Source organism: Rhinolophus sinicus, chromosome X, assembly GCF_036562045.2.
Source record: "Rhinolophus sinicus isolate RSC01 chromosome X, ASM3656204v1, whole genome shotgun sequence".
In the NCBI taxonomy this organism is placed as follows: Eukaryota; Metazoa; Chordata; class Mammalia; order Chiroptera; family Rhinolophidae; genus Rhinolophus; species Rhinolophus sinicus.
This window is the reverse complement of record NC_133768.1, coordinates 33,674,638-33,685,901: the sequence shown is the minus strand read 5'-3', so window position 1 is coordinate 33,685,901 and position 11,264 is coordinate 33,674,638. Positions and strand designations below refer to the sequence as shown.

General features: G+C 43.7%; 1 pseudogene; it reads left to right on the top strand.

Annotated features, from left to right (window-relative positions):
* Window positions 1–3,943: 3,943 nt before the first annotated feature.
* LOC109455912 (E3 ubiquitin-protein ligase RNF138) lies at window positions 3,944–10,955 on the top strand (annotated as a pseudogene).
* The last annotated feature ends 309 nt before the right edge of the window (window positions 10,956–11,264 follow it).

Here is an 11,264-nt window from a genome sequence, read left to right as displayed (position 1 = left end):
CCTTGAAAGCCAAAATATGGCTGAACTTGTCATAACCTCTGCTAAGAAGGAAACCATGTGGGGCATGGGGTAAGGATGTGGGTGGAGGAAGCCCCCAAAATGAAGTCGCTGTCCCCAGCGTGGGTTTGCTCTGCCCAGGTGAGAGCAGTGGGCAGCACTCTCCTTGTGCTAGAGGCGTCCTTGCAGTCTTCCTCCCAAACCTTGGCCCTAAGAAGCCTCCACTCCTCCCCCAGCAGTAAGCCAGAGGCTGAAACACGGCTATCAAGCAGCCTGCCTGCACCTACAACTTTTGTTCCCAGCGTATTGGGTCGCCCTTGCCTTCAGTTGCTCTGGGCCAAGGATATCCCTGAGGAAGATCTTCTCTGCCTGTGCAATCAGACATTTCTCCTGAGTGGAAAGTAAGGAGCAATGAGAGACTCTCTCAGGAGAGAGGAAAGGTCCCATCCATCGGTGACTCCAACTGGGGGAGACAAGTAGCCTTGTAGTGAAAAACTTGTTCCTAAAGGGGAAAAAAGCAAGTAAGGAGGAGTTGTCACAGGAAGTGTAATTACTGGCATGCCCCTAAGGAGAAACTTCAGACAGGACCCTGTTAACCAAAGATCAAGATAACCTGATCTCCAGCCAATTGGAGTTTGCAGGGTAGGGGTGGGGGTGGGGGGTGGGAAGGCAGTTTGCACCCGCGCTGGCTCTCTGTCACATTACAGTTGGCAGTTGATAAGAAGGGGCAGGAAAGGGGAGGGGGGCTGTGCTAAGCGAGCATGTGAAATAAAGGCGGCCCAGGATGCAAGCTTTTCCTTTGCAGGTGGCCTTCTAGAAAAGCTTCTCTCTGCAAAGAGGGTGGGTGGTAGGGGGCCCTAGTGTTTCTTTGTAATTGCTGCTGCATTGGTGGGGGGCAGCCAGCAGGGACTCAGCAAGGGGCCTCTAATGAAAGGAGAAGACAGAATTCCTCCTTCTGGTTCAGGAGTAGAGACTTTCAGCAGCCATCTATGGGGACTCTCAGAGGGGACTGAATACTAAACCAGATTCCTTGTATTTCTCTTCTCCTAGCACCTCCTGCTTGTACACATGTACACACACCACACAGAGACAAGACCATTCTGCGGGGGCAGAGGGCACAGGCAGGTTTAGCCTGACAGCAAGTGAGACAAGGCCAGGGGCCCCATTTAATCTGATGAGAGACAAACTCTGCGATTGTTTCCTTCGACCCTTTATTTACAGATGAGGAACCTCGGGCCCAACTGCAGCATGAAATGTCCTTATGCTTAGTTCAGATTCCCCCAGTAAAGCAGATCCAGAGACAAGGATATGAATGGAAGTACTTGATTTGGGGAGTGAGGGAAAGTACCAGCAGGAGTGTGGGTAAGGTAGAAATCAATGGTGTTATCAAGCAAGTTGTCACTCTGGGTGAGTGGAACCTAATCCATGGAAAATTCTGGGTGACGGTGTAGAGCACACATCTCAGAATGATCTCAGCTGCAGGGTAGGGAGCCAGGATGTTTATCCACCAAATCCCGCCCTTGGTAGGGGACTGCTCCCAGAGGAGATGAGGGTTGTTCATTATCCAGCAACCTCTGGTTACCAGGCAAAATGACGCGATACACTGATTCCTAAAGAAAACTTCTTTCCAGGATCATCTCTCCGCAAATCAGAAGGCAAAATTCCTTCTGAAAGCTGGGAGGAACTAAGCTTCCCGATTTGGAGTTGGTAAAGAAGTGCTGACGACCAAGGTGACATGGTACAGGAGGGGTATTGGCACTTTTGCCCAATGCAGAGCTGCCTTTGATATAGGTGATGTTGGATCTGCTGGCAGTTTCTGAGTGTGGGCCGGGATTGTGTTTCGTGAAGCCGAAGAATGGAAACACGGACCAGGAGAGGCAAAGAGGTTTAAAAAGAGGATAGTTTATTAGAGGCAGGAGAAGAGGTTGCAGCTCCCGAGCTGGAGGGGGTCCCGAATGGGGCGTGCCCCATGATTAAGGCAAAAGCTCTTACTTTTATACCTTCCCTTGCCTGCTTGGGGAAGGGGAGCTGTCTGAAGAAGGAAACTTGTCTGAAGAAGGGAACTGGCGCCTTCTAATGAAATTCGTCTGGCAGGTTTGTTCTACTTGCCCATCCTAAAGGAATTAGCAAAGAACCCACTCTTATCTATCAGATCTGCTCCCTTTGTCAGGCCAAAATGAATTTTATGATTAACCTCAAGGCCTTGTTACATTATGTCCTGGAGCGAAGGAGTGATTTCAAACCTGAAGTTTTAGGATATGACTGTCCTTTTATTCATTCCACCAGGGACCTCCCTGTATACCGAGGGACATGCTAGCTCTCCTGTATCACCTTGGGATGGGCTGTAGGGTCTCATCCTGCTCTGATGGATGAGGCTGCCCCACCGGCTCCACAGCCAGTGGCCCCACCTTACAAGGTGCAGCAATGCTGGAGGCTTTGCCTGTTATTCGAAGGACACAGATTCACCTCCAGCCTTTCTGCACTGTGGTCACAGTTCACAGACACCCCAACCCTGAATGGCTGGTCCCTGGGCCTTTGCTCCTTTCTTTCCCCACTTCTCCACCTGCTGAAAGCCCATCCTTCCCAGCGGATTCAGCACAAATACTACCGTCTCTAAGAAATAATCCCCTTCCTGGCACACTCCCTCCTTGACCATAGGCATCAGTCTTGCCATTGACGGTGTCTGGATGGGCCAGGGCTGTGCTTGACCCAAGTCTACACACCAGCAACACCTGGCCACTACCACCTGCACACTGGGCAAGATGGAGGGTGAGCAGTCATGGGGCCAAGTGACACGCCTACCAGGTCCTGGGTACCTGGGGCCTCAGAACTCCCTGACCAACAGATTCTGAACTTTCTTTTCTTAGTCCATCCTCCTGAGGGTAGACTGTGCCACCCACCCCTGTGCATATGGGAGAAATGGCCCCTTAAGGGCTAGCTGTTTGCACTGAGGACATGTGTGGCAAAGGGCCCTTGTCGTGTGGGATGGACTGGGGCTGGGAAGAGCGGGAAGCCACGCTATGAACCTTGAGCTGGGGCACTCTCTGTGCCACCACCTTCCAGCTCAGAATTAGTAAAGAAGCACCAATACAAAAATTCCAAACTTGGAGCTGGCCTCCCAGATTGTTATGGAGGTAACTCTGACAAGATAAGAGGCTAGGACATATTTTATTTGACAGTTTGTTAGCTTGATGTATAATTTTTAAATATGTATAATATGGTATGTGGCCACCATGTGTACTCTTACCCCAGGTCTCACAAACATTCATGGAGAGCCTATGTTCAGCACACAGGCAGTGGTGCACAAAGGTTTGCTAACGAAGCCCATGTGAAAATGTCTGGAGCAGCTATAGAAAGAGAACTGGGGTGAGTGACAGCCTTAGCCTCTGGCCCCGCCTTTTTCTGACTTACCTGGTGGTCTCAGGATAGGCACCCTCACTTCCCTTGCCTTATACAGGGAAACATATTCCATAATTTAATTCAGACCATCATTCTTCAAGTGAGGAAACTGAGGCCCACAAAGGTTAAGTGACCTGCTCCCCAGGGTGACAGTCAGGTGGAAGTGAAGTTAGGACCCAGTATTCCTGCCTCCCAGTCCATGGGTTTTTCTGGGACCCTAGCAAAACAGGGATACAAAGGATCCCCATCCCGGTGGCCACTCCGCTGCCTGCATGATAAAAGGAGGGGGAGATAGCCACTCTTATTCTCGCCAGGCACCCCTAAACTACCTTGACTGAACCCATCCTGTGCCAAAAGCACCTAACTCCTTTGTTCTCTATTAGCAAATCATCCTACTTTCCCTGTCGTTTCACTTCCGACCTTCCAGTAGAAACCCAGGACCGTGGAGGCTGGTTTTAGATCAGTTTGGGCTCAGGGGTTCTGGAATTAAGGGGAGGGGAAGGGCAGTAAAAACAGTGCCTTCATTCCACTATTCCCCGGCGGAGTGATGTCGCCCCAACTGCGGGACAGCACACAGTCGGGGTGCGAATTCGCGCCCCCTTCCGTACCCCGGGGCACAGGGCGCGCCACCGCGGTAATGGAGAGGCAGTTGGCAGCCAGTCACAAGTCTGGACGTTTCAGCCCAGTCCCGCCCTCCATCCCTCCCTGGGGAACTAGTTCGGCTCGCTAGCCCCGGTTGGCAATCCCGCGTGACACAGTGGTTTTTTTTCCCGTAAGGTCATGTCCTTGCGAAACCTCTGCAGCTTCTACGGGCCGCCACTCACCCAGCCCCTCCCAGCCCCACCCGGGGGCGAAGAGGTGGGGCAGCCCGACGCTGAGCTCCGCCCCACCCAGCGTGGTCGCCAGGGGGCGCCGAGGTTCCAGAGCCCAGGCAGTTCCCAGACCCCGGACTCCGCCCGCTCCCCGCCCCCGCCGCGCCATTCTCACCAACTCCGCAGGGCAAGGCGGGGGCTGGGGAAAGTCCCAGGGCGCGTCGGCGCCGGAAACGTTAGTCACACACCTGCAGCCGCAGAGTGTCCGGCTGAAAGAAATGCCAGGGCAAGGACCCGATTTGCCAAAGGTCACACCCTGGAGGGTCTCCCAGTGCTGTGCACTCCTGACCTTGCCATGTAGTAGTTCTGATGATGGCTGATACCCTGTTTGCTCTTTTGTAAAGGAACAGCTGGCCCAGGGTCCCTTCCTGCCATTTCACTCTACAAACGCTGTCTGCTGCCCAAAGATACACCTCCTTGGAGCCTCTTTTGAAATCATCACTCTGCATTGCACCTTAAGCAGGTTTCTCTTCATTTCTCAGTAAAAAGAACCACCGCTCCTTGAAGAAAAGGCTGCTTCCAGATCTGGGGCAGGCAAAATACAACATGATCCTGGAACGTATTATTTCAGAAGACAAGCCATCAAAGATATTTGGGTCGAAGGAAAGTTGAGTGGGCCCACTGGTCAAAGGTGGGACAAGCATGAATAAGAATAGTGACTAATGAATTGAAACGCATCAAATAAAATAAATATATTTGTTCAATCCATGAGTTTATAATGATACTTAAAAAAGAAAAACTCATCAGTAGCCTTTGGAGGTAACTAGGGCATTATTCTGAAAGGTGATAACTAAAGGGAAAGAATCAAACATTTATCTTGCCTTTCCTTTGTGGACTGTATTTCAGGGTAATCAAATACACTAGTTGATGAAGGAAAGGTTTTCTTTATAAAATAATCACAGCTAATAAATGCAGATGTGATAGAATGAGGAAATCACTATGTTGCAATAAAACCGTGGCTATGGATTTCTTAACATGTCCCAAAAATGGCATAACCAGACATTAGGTGCCTGCTGATGTGACCTAATAGAAAGGGCACAGCATTATCACTGACGCTCAGGGCCAAAAAAGAAAAAGAACTTGAAGAATCTAATCAAGCCTCCAAATCTAGCTACTATTTAAAGAAATATGAAGGGTGGAAAGATGTTAAAAGTCACCAAAGATACAATCAGTTTAAATATACAGACTGTGGAAAGTTCTACAGGGCAAATGATCCAGTTTTTCCAACAAATGAATGGAATGGAGGAGGAGGAAGAAGAAAGGAGATTTGTTAAGTTAAAGACTTAAGAAAAAGCAATTTTTGGACAATTTTGAAGCAATCAGTAGAAACAACATACAGATTGATTATTAGATGATATATATATAATTGGTTTTCTGTTGTGTGTAATAATGGTATTGTGGTTCTATTTTTAAGGTTCTTATATAGTAGGAAAAAATACAGAAATATTTATGGTGAAATGATATGTCTGGGATTTGCTTCAAAATACTCCTACAAAGCAAGTGGCAGGGGAGAATTGAAACAAAAATAGCAGAAAGTTGATAACTGTGGAAACTGGGTGATGAATATATGGGTCTCTCTAGTTTGTGTGTATTTGAACATTTTTCATAATAGCTTTTAAAAAGTATGCCCCTCATTTAGCCCCTTTCATATATATAACTAGATATATTTGGTGGGAAGAAAATTTTCTGTTTTTCTCTGCACTTACTGACATGCATTGCTTTCATTTGAAAATGAAAATAACCTATAAAAATTGAAATAATTAGCAATTGTCCTTTCCTTTTTAAAAAATCGAGAACAGTTCTATACATAATGCAGAACTCAAAATGGTTAAACTAAAGACAAAACTGAGAATTAGAACGTCTGAGTTTTATGGCCCATTTGATTTATTCTTTTTTGTTGTTGTTTAGATAACTTTAGGAGGTCATTTATAATAAACAGTAATTTCTTATGGACCCCAAACTGTGCTGTTTTGGCTCGGGTGTTTAGCGTGTCAAGGTTTGAACAAATTTGTGGTCATCATTTAAAGACTGTGAATGTGAATTCTCGGTCAAAGCAAAGGAGAAAGGTTAAGCTCTTTGTTGAGCTGTGGGGAGGCAGCTTCATTCTACCAAAACCCTTCCCCCAAACAGGCCCCTTCTGTGTTTCACTTTCCTCTTCTGTAAAATGGGGCTGTTAGTTACTCTTTCCTAGCAGAGTTATAAGAGCTAATTAAAGCCTGTGGAAGCACTTTTAAAGAAGATTCTAAGATGTGCCATGCTTTAGAAGTGAAAACTATCATTAATATATTTTAATCATCACGTTAAATACCACATAGACACACCCACCTCTACTCCATTCAGGCAGATTTTTGCAAAGGCGTAATTAACAGCGATGATGTCATAACCACAGATCGCTGCTTTCATCCTGAAAGCTGCAAAGTTTCCAACTGCTTAGTAACTCCCCATTAGACTTTTAAAACATATTAAATAAGTACAGATTCCCCATATCTGAGTGAAACATTTTCTTTATAAACCGAGTAAATGAACATGAAAAGTGGCCATCTTTTGGGTAAGCTGCCAAAACCCTAAAGGGCAGCAGTAATAAATAAATAAAGTGCTGTAAAATGCTGAGATTGCATGTTTGGAAAATCAACTTGACTGCCTCCAAAAATATCCCCCAGAGAACTGTACCTGCCTTTTAAATCCTCACCAGGAGGTAAGTACCTACAAAATTCCTGTCTCCTGGCACCTAGAAAGGAATGACAGCAACTACTCAGCCATTAAATGCCAAGCCCTCTGGAAAATAGCTACAGTGCATTGCTAATAGAGACCAGCTACAGTAATGCAGCTTTTTGAAATTCTAATACAATGGTCTCAAATTCCTTTGCAGTGGGAAACCCGGTGTCTTTTCCCAATACTTACGGGAAAGCACCGTATGGGGGCTGGGGCAGGAGAACGGTAGGGATTACCTAGGGATTACCTAGTGATTTCCGACTTGCTCAGAATTCTCCCACATTTCACTCTTTGTTTTCTGTCTACTCGATGTCAACCCTAATATATAATAAAGCTTCTTTGCTTCAATTTCTCCAAACCACTCACCAAGGCTGCCGTGAATGTGTAGCAGACGTTTGCTGAGAATTTGGACGCAACGAGGTGTTACCTCACAGAAGAGCACAGAGGAAAGTTTAAGACAGAATAGTAGTTAGCCCTCAGGCATTCTTCTCCCCCTCACTCCAACCCCCTTCCCCCGCCGAGGACCCTTCCCCTGGGCATCTTTCCAACTCAGCTCAATCTCTGGCCACTTTGCGGGCCATCTCCCTCTCCTTTGTTCCTTTCCCTAGCAAACTCACCCCAAATACTCCAAATTCTTATTCTTTTCTTGTGCTGAGAAGTCTGGCTCTTTCTTTGTCTCATTCATTCTAGGTGGCCCCAGCACTGCTATCTCTCTACAGTCATAATGGCCCATCCATTTGCTTTTCTAAACAAAGTTCTCCCCCAAGAAGAATTCTGTTCTGTTATCACTCAGGAATGCTTTGCATAAATTAACCATTTCTGCAGCAATTAACGAAAAATTGCATCTAATAATGCCTTATATCAGCAGCTCTCAAACTTTTTTGACTTCAGGACTCCGTTACACGCTTAAAAATTATTGAGGATTCCCAAAAGACTTTGTTTATGTGGCTTACATCTATCAGTGTTTACTATATAAAAAAATTAAAGCTGAGAAAAATTTAAAATTTGTATTTATTAATTCATTAAAAATATTAAGTCCATTACATGTTAACATAAATAGAACATATTTATGAAAAATAGCTCTCTGTTTTCCAAAAGAAAAAAAGATGGGTGAGAATGACACATTTTTGCAAATCTCTTTCTTGTCTGACTTAACAGAAGGCAGCTGTATTCTCTATCTGCGTCTCCCTTCAGTCTGTGGTGATATCAAAAATCATGTAGCCTCTGGAAAACTCCACTGTATGCTCATGAGAGAATAAGGATGAAAAAGGCAAATAATGTCTTAATATTATTATGAAAATTGTTTTGTCCTCATGGGACCTCTTAAAGGGTCTCAGGGTTTCCCAGAGATCTCCAGAACACACTTTGAGAAACACAATCTTAAAACATAAAGACATTTATTGTTTGCTTAATAAGAGGTCTGAGGTAGATGGGCTCAGGGTTGGTTTGGTAGTTAATGTCAGAAAACCCTGGTGCTTTCCTACCTTCCGTTCCACCATCATTGCATGTTAGCTTCTGGTCTTAAGGCTTGTTACAAGGAGGCAGACACTGCGTGCACATTAAAAGGAAGGAAGCAGGAGGTGCATCCAGGGAGGCCACCACCTTCTCCCTATCTCTCTGTTTCTTACAAGCGGAGAAAATTTTTTCCAGAAGCTCCCCAGCAGACTTCTCCTTGAGCCTTATTGGTATTGACATGTGACATGGCTACTCTTAACTGCGAAGGAAGATGGGAAAGCAACTCTCTGGAGAATGGGAACAAGACAGCTATTATAAGCTGAACCTAAGCTTCCTTGTCCCCTGGGGCTGGGCACATGGTTGTGCAAACAAAATCAGGGTTCTGTTAGCAATGTAGACAGGGGATTGGCTGCATAGTAAGCAATAGTGCTGCTACCAGCTCTTAAACTGATAATTATTTCTCCTGCGTACCTTTATCCACAATAAGGAAGCCAATGTGAAACTGACTCAATATTATTGGCAAAGTCTCAACCATGAGGCTTGGATTTCTAGTAAAAATGGTCTTGTGGGAATCTCTGGTCAACTTGAGCGACCAAGTTGGGTGAAAGTGCAGAAAAGCAGTGTTATTTTTCAAACATAAAGGTGAACGTTAAATTGAACATGAACATCCTTCATCATATAGATCCCCAAGACCATCTCTAAGGTCATTTTATGAATATCATACCAGAAATGAGTTCTCTGTGGCTTCCTTGGTTGTAAGATTTTTGTGGAAACAACAGAACTCCACACTAAAGATTATTATAAAGATTGAAAAGTATTATTTCACCTACATGGACTATCAGACAAAGCTATGGCCCCACATAATTCTAGTGCAGTGGGTACCCACAAATTTGAAGATGCTTAGCCAATCTTTCCAGAAATATCCATTGAGCAAACTTGAAATATAAAAATAAGAATATTATTATTTGCTTTTAATTGAAACTTATCTCATTCCAAAAAGGATTCTAGTAGCATATGACACAAAAAATAAAATACATTGGGTATCTACAATAAGAATTTTTCTAACCAAATTTTTTTCTAACCAAAGTAAAGAAATTGGGCAGGAAGGAAATCAACAGGAAAAATAACATGAAGCTAAGGTTAATGCCTAAAATTCATGACATAAAGTTACATACTCTTTTTAGAGGTGACTTTCAAATTTGATACTTAACTGTGGGCAGCCCAATCGAAGACAGAAATGTAATCAATTACACAATTTCACTGTTGCTAAGGAAAATTTCCTCCCCCGGGCCCACAAACACACATACAGGCACTGCAATATTAAAACAAAAACAAACCTTCAAAACCATCTCTACATAATCTCTAATAAATACAGTAAAGAATTAAATAGGGCTACGTATTATTACTGTCTTCAACATAGATGGAGGGCATAATGCCAAAGCAAATTTCCATAAACGTCATGCTACAAATGCCCACAATGATGGGTCACACAAAGGTACACAGCTGTTCATGGATCCGGCTTAACCCAAAAGTAAAATTTAGAGACAACAGAGGTCTACAAACAGCAAGATGCGAATGAGAGATTAGTACATTCTAACATTACTAAAGGACAAGTTTGATGAGAAAACATAAAATAAATCAGTAAATATTTTGAGAAATAATTGGTACAGGTTGAATTTTAATAAGAATATCTACCAACCATAGATGATTTGGGGGTGAGAGGGCAGAGAACAGAGAATAAAATTTTTAAAACTAGACTTTTAAGGGCAGGGAGTCGGCCCCAGGATGCCACTGCCACCTAGGTGATTCCCCACCCCCACCATGGCCACAGATCCCTCCATGGCCACTTCCTACAGCTAAGATGAAAGAGCATGTGCTGAATGGGGCTTACACCTTGAAAATATCATGAGGAAGTTTTCTGGTAGCTACAGAAGCTGTGCAAAACAAATTAAATTCTATCGTATAGACATCATTACAATCTTGTAAGAAGTATCAAGATGAATACCATGTTTCTGCTATCATTCCAAACTTCCATATCTCTCAAGGGACAGTAATAGGAGTGAAACATCCACATCTGATAACATAGAAACTTATCAAGAGAATACACGTTCTTCTGGGCACCCCACCTTTAAGTGTCCATTGTATCAAGAATCAAATTTTACCAGACAGCATTTACTGGATGACTGTAACAGTAATCACCTATTTCAGATAGTTCCTGTGATGTGTCTTATTTGTGTGTCTCTTCCTGGGGGAGATCCTAGCCAGGTTACTAGAAATTTCCTTAGTCATCTAAATCAAAGACAATTTGACTATGGAGAATTTGTGAACCTTTGGGTAGATGAGGAAAGCCAATATCAAACTGCTGTTGAAGAATCTTTTCAAGTTAACATCTGAAGCCTATAGCCATTTCTGCATCTCTGTACCTGCAAATGCCATGCTTAAGGAGAAAACTATATGAAGTCACTGTTTCAATAACTTGATGTGTATATTAATAAAAGTAATAGTCTATTATTTTAGTTTTTCATTGAAAAATAAAGGTGGGCCATCTAAAATTTTCGTCTTCTTGATAAGTTAAAAAAATGAAAGTTAGGACACTATCTTTAAAAGCATAAAAAGGATTATATTTCATTAATGTAATAGGGAAAGGGAATCCCTGTCATACTTTATCTTTTTTATATTGCATATTCTTGAATTTTTCCTTATGTTGCTTTTGAAATTTGGTGCAGTTTCTCCCATTGATGTTATTGCACACAGGTAACACACAGCAGCAAATTCTGAAAGATGTAATTGATATAAACCTAACAAAGCTCAGCCAGTTATCAGAGTTGA